General features: G+C 36.8%; 1 pseudogene; it reads right to left on the bottom strand.

Annotated features, from left to right (window-relative positions):
- Positions 1–663: 663 nt before the first annotated feature.
- On the bottom strand, positions 664–1,441 carry LOC113506858 (annotated as a pseudogene).
- Positions 1,442–7,663: the final 6,222 nt, after the last annotated feature.

The raw sequence follows: 7,663 nt of genomic DNA, 5'->3' as shown, positions 1-7,663 counted from the left end.
TGTGGGCGATATGGAGATTTTTGGGGTAATTAGAAAAAAGATGAGAAAGGTTTTCATGCAGCGAACGTGGGATTGATGCATCGTGACTGTCTGCGCTAGCAAAACTATCGGATGTGGAACATGAGAAGAAGCTATCGTTAAAATTTTCTACAACATCCATGTAAGATTATGATATATAAATTTAATACAAATGTATAAAATTAAAATTTAAAATAAGTTAAAATATGCAATAAGTGGCTCGATGGGTTGCTTAAAAGACAACCTCCCAACTCTCAAGAAAAATACAAAATACGGAAAAAAAGAAAAAATAATTATAAGTAAATAAGACTTCACTGCGATGCACCTAGACTAATGATGAAACGAAACGTAATGAACAGAACGCATTATTGCGTTTGACAGTTGGCAGCTGACAGCTGTCAGTTCTCAGCGACGGATATGTCAATAACAATATTGAATAGGTTACCGACTAATTTATAATAATAAAGTAATAAAAATGAAGGTATCAACGAAAGGAAATAAAATAAGTGCAAGACGGTGGTTGAAACAAAAAGTTATATAAGAGTAAGCTATGATGCAGCAGTAAAAAGAGGTGCAAAGCAGCAAAGTCAGAACGGATACTATAGATAAACATGCATGATTATAAAACTACTTAATTGCGACGCTTTAACCTTCTTTGGAGCTTGTTGACGGTGTAGCGGGCTCGGAAGACAATGGAGCAGGCTGAGGCGAAGTTGGAACTGCCGGCTGCGCAAGGACATCGTTGCTCAGGGGATATTTAGAAAGAAGTTTTTGAAGTTCATCCATGCTTTCTAATTTGTGACGAGACTTGTCAGGAGTGATGATTAATATCTTGCCCTCACTCGACCAGCAATTAGACATTCCAAAATGTTTGCGTGCGGCAACGAAGGTTTGGTGTCGCATACGAGTCAAGAATTCAGATATAGTGTAACCGGTACCTTTAAGTGATTTCTTGGCATCCCAAACAAGTTGGCGATGCTCGGTGGTGGAAAAACCTGACAAGTATTGGCCTGGAACGCTTGCCTGATCCTAACCGGTGGCACACATGGATGTTCTCCCTGGAGAGCTCGTTCAACTTCAAGCTGTCATGGAATACTTGAGAGACAACATCAGGGACCTTCTCATCTTTAGCTTCAGGGACTCCATGGATTAAAAGCACCTTGCGCCGCATAATAGTTTCATGCCTGTCAAAACCTTTTGAAAGTAACTCCAATTGAGTTTTGAACTTTGAAAGAGCTTGCATAACAAAGCTTTTGAAGTCACTAAATTCTTGCGAGAGTGAGGTTAGACTTGCAACTGGTGTTGAAGCAGCAGAGGAGGAGGAGCCAGCGGTAGCGGATGCCAACTTTGCTTCATAAGCAGCCATCTTTGTAGTGAAGAGGGATTCCAACTCTTCCAGGTTCAGTGCTAGTTTAGCATCCATGGTGATGAAGTGCGGTGTCAAAGGTGAAAGTTAAAGAGTAGCGTAAATGACTTGAAAACAGTTATTAGTGAGTAAAGGGGGGTCTATAAAGCAACTGGGTCGGTCAAAACATTAAAATATTCTAGAATAAGATTAATAAAGAATAATAAATAGGAGCAAAAAAAATATATGTGTGTCTCACTGTGTCTACCCACAAAAAAAAAAAAAAAAAAAAAAAAAAAAAAAAAAAAAAATCTTAGTTGATGATAAAAATAATAATAATCGCGCCTAGGGGTATTTTACGTCGGATACATGAACTGGGCTGCTTTTGTAAGACGACTAAGAAATCACCGTGTATAGAATTAAACACTCAACTCCGACAGAAGGCAAAAAGTACATTCGAACAAGACTTTTTTAAATTATTAAACAACAGTGTCTTTGGTAAAACGTAAGAAAATACTGAAAAGAGAGTCACCGTACATTTAGTTAATCAATGGAGTGATAAAAGAAATAAAACTAACAAATCAATATCCGCTGGCTTATAGCATTCCTTATTTTCATAGTTCAACAATACTGACTGAAAATTTAGTTGCTATACAAATGAAACCAGATCAAATAATCTTAGATAAACCTATTAACATAGGTTTCACAGTCTTAGATCTTTCCAAGTCGCATATGTATAATTTTCATTACAATGTTATAAAACCTTTTTATCATGATTGAGTACACCTATGTTATACAGATACCGATTCTTTTGTGTATGAAATATATACCAAAGATTTTTATTGTGATTTGAAGCATCATTTTTTGCAATTCATCGATAGCAGTAACTATGATGATGAGAACGAATTTGCAATAAGGTAATTGTACCAATGCTCGATACCGCCCCAATAGTTGATAAAATAAACTTTAACTCATTAAAATAAGAATTTCTCTACTGACATCAACGAAAAGATTGTAAATTATACTAGTAGCGACATCTCTTAATTCAATCTGGAATTACTTTCTTTGTGATTGGCTGTCAACCATTTACATTTTGGTTTGTTACCAATAGTGTCGTCGCGTGCTCGCCAAGTTTGTTTACGTTAGCGAATTTGCTAAGGACCTTAGTTTTTTCCAACCGCATTACTCTAAATTAAGGCTTATAAAGTGGTAAGTATTTAAATTATTATATTTGGGAAAGTATAGAATACGTAAATGTTTTGTGTTATAATAGTATTTATAGTATTTAAACGAAATACACGGGTATCAATTACTAGGACAAAAAACACCTGATTTCCAGTATTTGATACTACTATCATCTACTAGGTATATTCTGATTTGCTCGACTCGATCGATTTTTATATAGTATTACAGTAAGCATAAGATTGAAATATCTTGGTTTTAAATTAAGTTTTTCTAAGTGACTTCTACCTAGTCCTTGATAGGGGGTATCAATTACTGGAACACAAAATATCAAATACTAGTACAAAAGTAAAGCTGGTAATTTTTTCTTGCAGGCACTCATTAAACTGATAAATTTAGTAAAAAATCAGCCTCCAATTAAAGGAAAAATGTTAAGTTATTCCGAAGACGATATGATGAAAGCATATAATGAGGTAAAGTCTGGGACTTCAATATCCGCTGCATCAAAAAAATATAGTATTCCTTACAGCACTCTTTCTTATAAAGTGCATGGCAAAACCCCTCTTGAACGCCGTATGGGTCCAGTGTCATATTTATCTACAGAGCAGAAGAATGTCGTTGTTTTTTGGATCTTAGAGATGGCTAAAGCTGGATTTCCCGTAACTGTACAGCAGTTACAAGACAGTGTATGTAAATTAGTCACTGAATTAAATATCGAAACTCCCTTCAAAAATAATAGACCTGGAAGACACTGGTATGAGTCCTTTCAAAAAAGACACCCAGAGATTAGCCTAAGAACATCCCAAAATTTAACAGAACCCAGAGCTGCTGTCACTAATGAAAAATTAAGCAAACGGTTTACAGAAATTTCAGAGTTCCTAAATGAAAAAAATTTAGAAGTTGTCATCCAAAATCCAAAAAGGGTGTTTAATTGTGATAAAACCGCTTTTTTTGGCAGCAAAAGGCAATAAAACAGTTTATCAGAAAGTAAATGCCGATGAAAAGGAGTGTCTTAGTCAGTTCTTCTGACTGGAAATGCAGCGGGCGATCTACCACCTCCTTTGATTGTTTACCAATATGCAAGAATCCCTAGAGATTTGGCTCTTAGCGTACCAAAAAACTGGGGTATTGGACGTTCAGAAAATGGCTGGATGACGGGTGAAACATTTTTTGAGTACATCGCAAATATTTTCAATCCATGGCCTATCGAGAACAATATCGAAAAGCCAACGATATTATTCATAGATGGACATACTTCACATTTGACGCTACAAACCAGTAAGTTTTGCTCTGAAAATGGTATAGTTCTAGTGGCATTGTATCCTAATGCAACACATTTAAAACAACCCATGGATGTTTCTGTATTTAGAACTCTTAAATCAGCCTGGAAAACTGGTGTCCAAAATTGGCGCTTACAAAACATGGATAACCCTAGACTCAGAGAAGTACACTTTGCCCCACTTTTACAACAAGTTCTAGAGAAATCTTTAAAAAAATCCCTCTTTGAAAGTGGTTTCCGAAAATGTGGACTATGTCCATGGAATTTTGAGGCAGTACTTCAGCCAACGTTGAGAAATAATACTGTGTTAGAAGATCGAAATAGATGTCTAAAAGAAATGAGAGAGGGGCTTGCTTTCATTGAAAAGAATATTGGATAGGACAAACGGATATTGGATAGAATGGAAAGGAGACGTCCACGATCAATCACTATTTGAATTTTGGAAGAACATCAAGAATAAATATGACGAACTTTTGCAATCAGAGTCAGGGTCTTCAAACCAAGGAGGTATTCTGACTGACGAAGAAGACAATTTAATTGAAGACAACAATAAGGAGAATTCTAGTATTGCAGATCTAAATTCAGAAGCTTTAGGGGCTTCAGAAGACTTAATAACACCTTCCCTTCAAACTCACAACTTTTTGAATGCATCGGAAGTGACAGAGGTTTTGAAAAACTTAGATGTAATCGGAAAAGACAAAGCAACACCAGTAAATGAACAAACAACTGAAGTGATTGTTAATCTACAGCCATCTGTCCTTACGTCTCCTGTCATCCAGTCTACTCTTTCCTTAAGTCCTATACAACCAATAGCATCAACAGGCACTGCAAAACCTATCATTCCTACACCATTTAAAAAGTCTTTGTTTTGGCCAAAGGAAAAGGAAAATAACAAAAAGAAGAGGAAAACTGAGAAAATACCCGCAGTAATCACATCAGAAAAGTGGCAAGAGTACCATGAAAATAAAGAAAAAAAAGCTTGAACAACTTGAACAGAAACAGATTAGGACTGAGGGAAGAAAAAGGAAAAAGCTAGAAAGAGAAGAAGCTAACAAAAACAAAAAAAATAAAGGCCGTCCAAAAAAGATAGAAAGAAAAAAAGAATTGACTTCTATAAAAAAAGTCACAAGGACATTGTTTGATTCGAGTAGCCAATCTGAATGTGTAACATGGAAGCCTTCTGGTGGTAGTACTGATGATCTCAATAGCGACGCTACTGATGATTTGACTATTTTTTAAGTTTTTCTGTTTGTTTCGAGTTGAAGTTAAATATTTTAATAAAAAATTGTTAAATTAACGTGATTTTAAGAAGTTTTGTGAAATTATTTTCTGCTATTAAGTACTTAATGTTTTTTTTTAAGCTGATTTTGTTTTTTTTTTAAGATTATACCTATCAAGTACTAGGTCACTAGTTGGAAAAACTCATAGTCAATTACTGGGACAATCGAAAAATTACCGATCAATTACTGGTACATTTTTAGCCTTCTCATAAAATATATACAACATGTAACAGAATAAACGCAAGACCTGAAAGTAGTTTGCTCAGAATCGGCTTCTGAATCGATTCCCATCACTATTTATATGTGTTAATTTTCTCCAGAAATATCCTTCATTTAATCTAAATTAGGACCACTGCGTAAAACCAACGTTCTCAAATATTTTATTTAGGGAATTATAAGCCTTAGCTCAAAGTAATAAAAGCCCATAAAAATGCACGGCTGAATTTGTAGATCGCTTAATATCCATCCATACACACACGTAAAAAAATTAATACATTTTAGAATAAAGTATGATAGTGTGCGAAAGGTAAAATATTTAATTTAAGAAAGATTAGTCTTTATTTCCAAGCAATACGTTTTACTTAACTGCACAACCGAATTTGTAAAAATAACAATATCATTTCTATCCTTACCTAAACACACACGTAGGTTTTTACATTTAAGCTAGTTAAATAAAAACATCATTTTAGGTAATTTCAAACTTATCTCAAAGCAATAAAGCTTTTTTAAATGCATTACTGAATTTGTAATTCGGCATTCACAATATTTTGTGGAGAAATGACAAAATATTAGAAAATCATAGGTACGTTTTTTGCAAACGCTAAATCAATATGAAAGAGCGAGATGCAATAATTTACTGACTTAGCCCTTTGAGTTCCCGCTTTTGTTTGATATGCCGCCGGCGCACGTGCCGCCAAATTAGTCATTCGCCGGCAACCGACAAGTGAATTACGCAATTTTGTTGTTGTTGTTTACGCGCGCGATGGCTTTCCGGTACAGCAATATCCAGTGTACTGAGATGGTGAGGACACTGGCTCGTTGCGACGATAATGTGGAGTTAGCGTGTCGAGTCTTCAATGAACGACATGGTACCAGAGTGAGCGCCAGGACAATGCTAGGTGCAACTCAGCGCCTGAGGGACTTCGGTACGTTTCGTCCTAACACGGCCTTGGATAGAGGGACGAATGTGCGCTCTACTCGTTTGCAGGAAAACATTCTCGATTATTTCGATGAACATCCAGAGAGCAGCACGAGGGAAGCAGCGTCGTTGTTTGACTGCAGCCACATGTACGCGTGGAGAACGTTACGGGCTGATGGCGAACACCCCTTCCATCTACGACGTTGTCAGGAGCTAATGCCGACTGACTACTTGCCACGACTGCAATTTTGTAGATGGTTGTTGGAAAACTGGCAACGAAACATCATCTGGACGGACGAGAGCACCTTCACACGAGTTGGTATTTACAACCAACATAACATGCATTTGTGGAGGCACGAAAATCCACATGCATGTCGTGTAGACTCATTTCAGCACAGGTTCTCCGTGAACGTGTGGGCGGGAGTTGTAGGTACACACATACTCGGCCCTGTGTTTTTACCGAGGTTGACTGGAGATACCTACCTACACTTCTTGCAAGAGATATTGCCCCAGTTATTGGAGGAGGTCCCTTTCTCGTTGTTACGACGACCCGTGTTTTACCAACATGATGGAGCTCCCGCGCATTTCACGTGGAACGTTTGACGGCATCTTGATGCGGAGTATGGCTCTCATTGGATTGGACGTGGAGGACCTATACCGTGGCCTCCCAGATCTGCCGATCTAACACCGTTGGACTTTTTTTTGTGGGGTCGAATAAAGTCGCTAGTGTATGTAAACGAAGCAACCAGTATAAATGACCTCAAACATAAAATTGAACTCGCGTTTGTTAAAGTGAAAAGTGAAACTGAAGTGCTTAACAAATTAAAAATTAACTTAAGAAAACGTGCAATAATGTGTACCGAGCAAGGTGGTGGACATTTTGAAAATCTTTTAAAAAGAGGACGAAGAAGAAGTATTTAGTGTAAATAGCTCAGGTATGTACCTTCGTAATACTTATTTACTACTGTAAATACATAAATGATTGAAATCTTTTAAACACTGAATATGTTTTATACCTACGTAATAATAAAACTGGCCAAGCGCGAGTTGGACTCGCGCACGAAGGATTCCGTACCATTATCGACAAAAAACCGCCAAAAATTCACGTTTGTTGTATGAATTACCCATTTAAATATTCATTTTATTCCGTTTTTAGTATTTCTTTTTATAGCGGCAACAGCGAAGTCTTAACAACAGGGACAATTTTATCCTCTTGGTACGGAACCTTAAAAATGTAAACACACTGACGAGTAGGTGGTAATATCGCGAAATCGGTTAAAAGACGCGTGACATGTCTGACTTTAGGTATTGCCGTACTGATAAATCGCAGTGGGATGAAAGGTTGCTCAATTTAAAAGTACTTCTTAGCTATCCGTAGTTGAACTGAATTATTCGAAGTTCAAAGCCTGTAGTAGTAAGTG

This window comes from Trichoplusia ni (assembly GCF_003590095.1).
Source record: "Trichoplusia ni isolate ovarian cell line Hi5 chromosome 28 unlocalized genomic scaffold, tn1 tig00002039_group27, whole genome shotgun sequence".
NCBI classification, from domain to species: Eukaryota; Metazoa; Arthropoda; class Insecta; order Lepidoptera; family Noctuidae; genus Trichoplusia; species Trichoplusia ni.
This window is presented reverse-complemented; position numbering and strand designations above follow the sequence as displayed.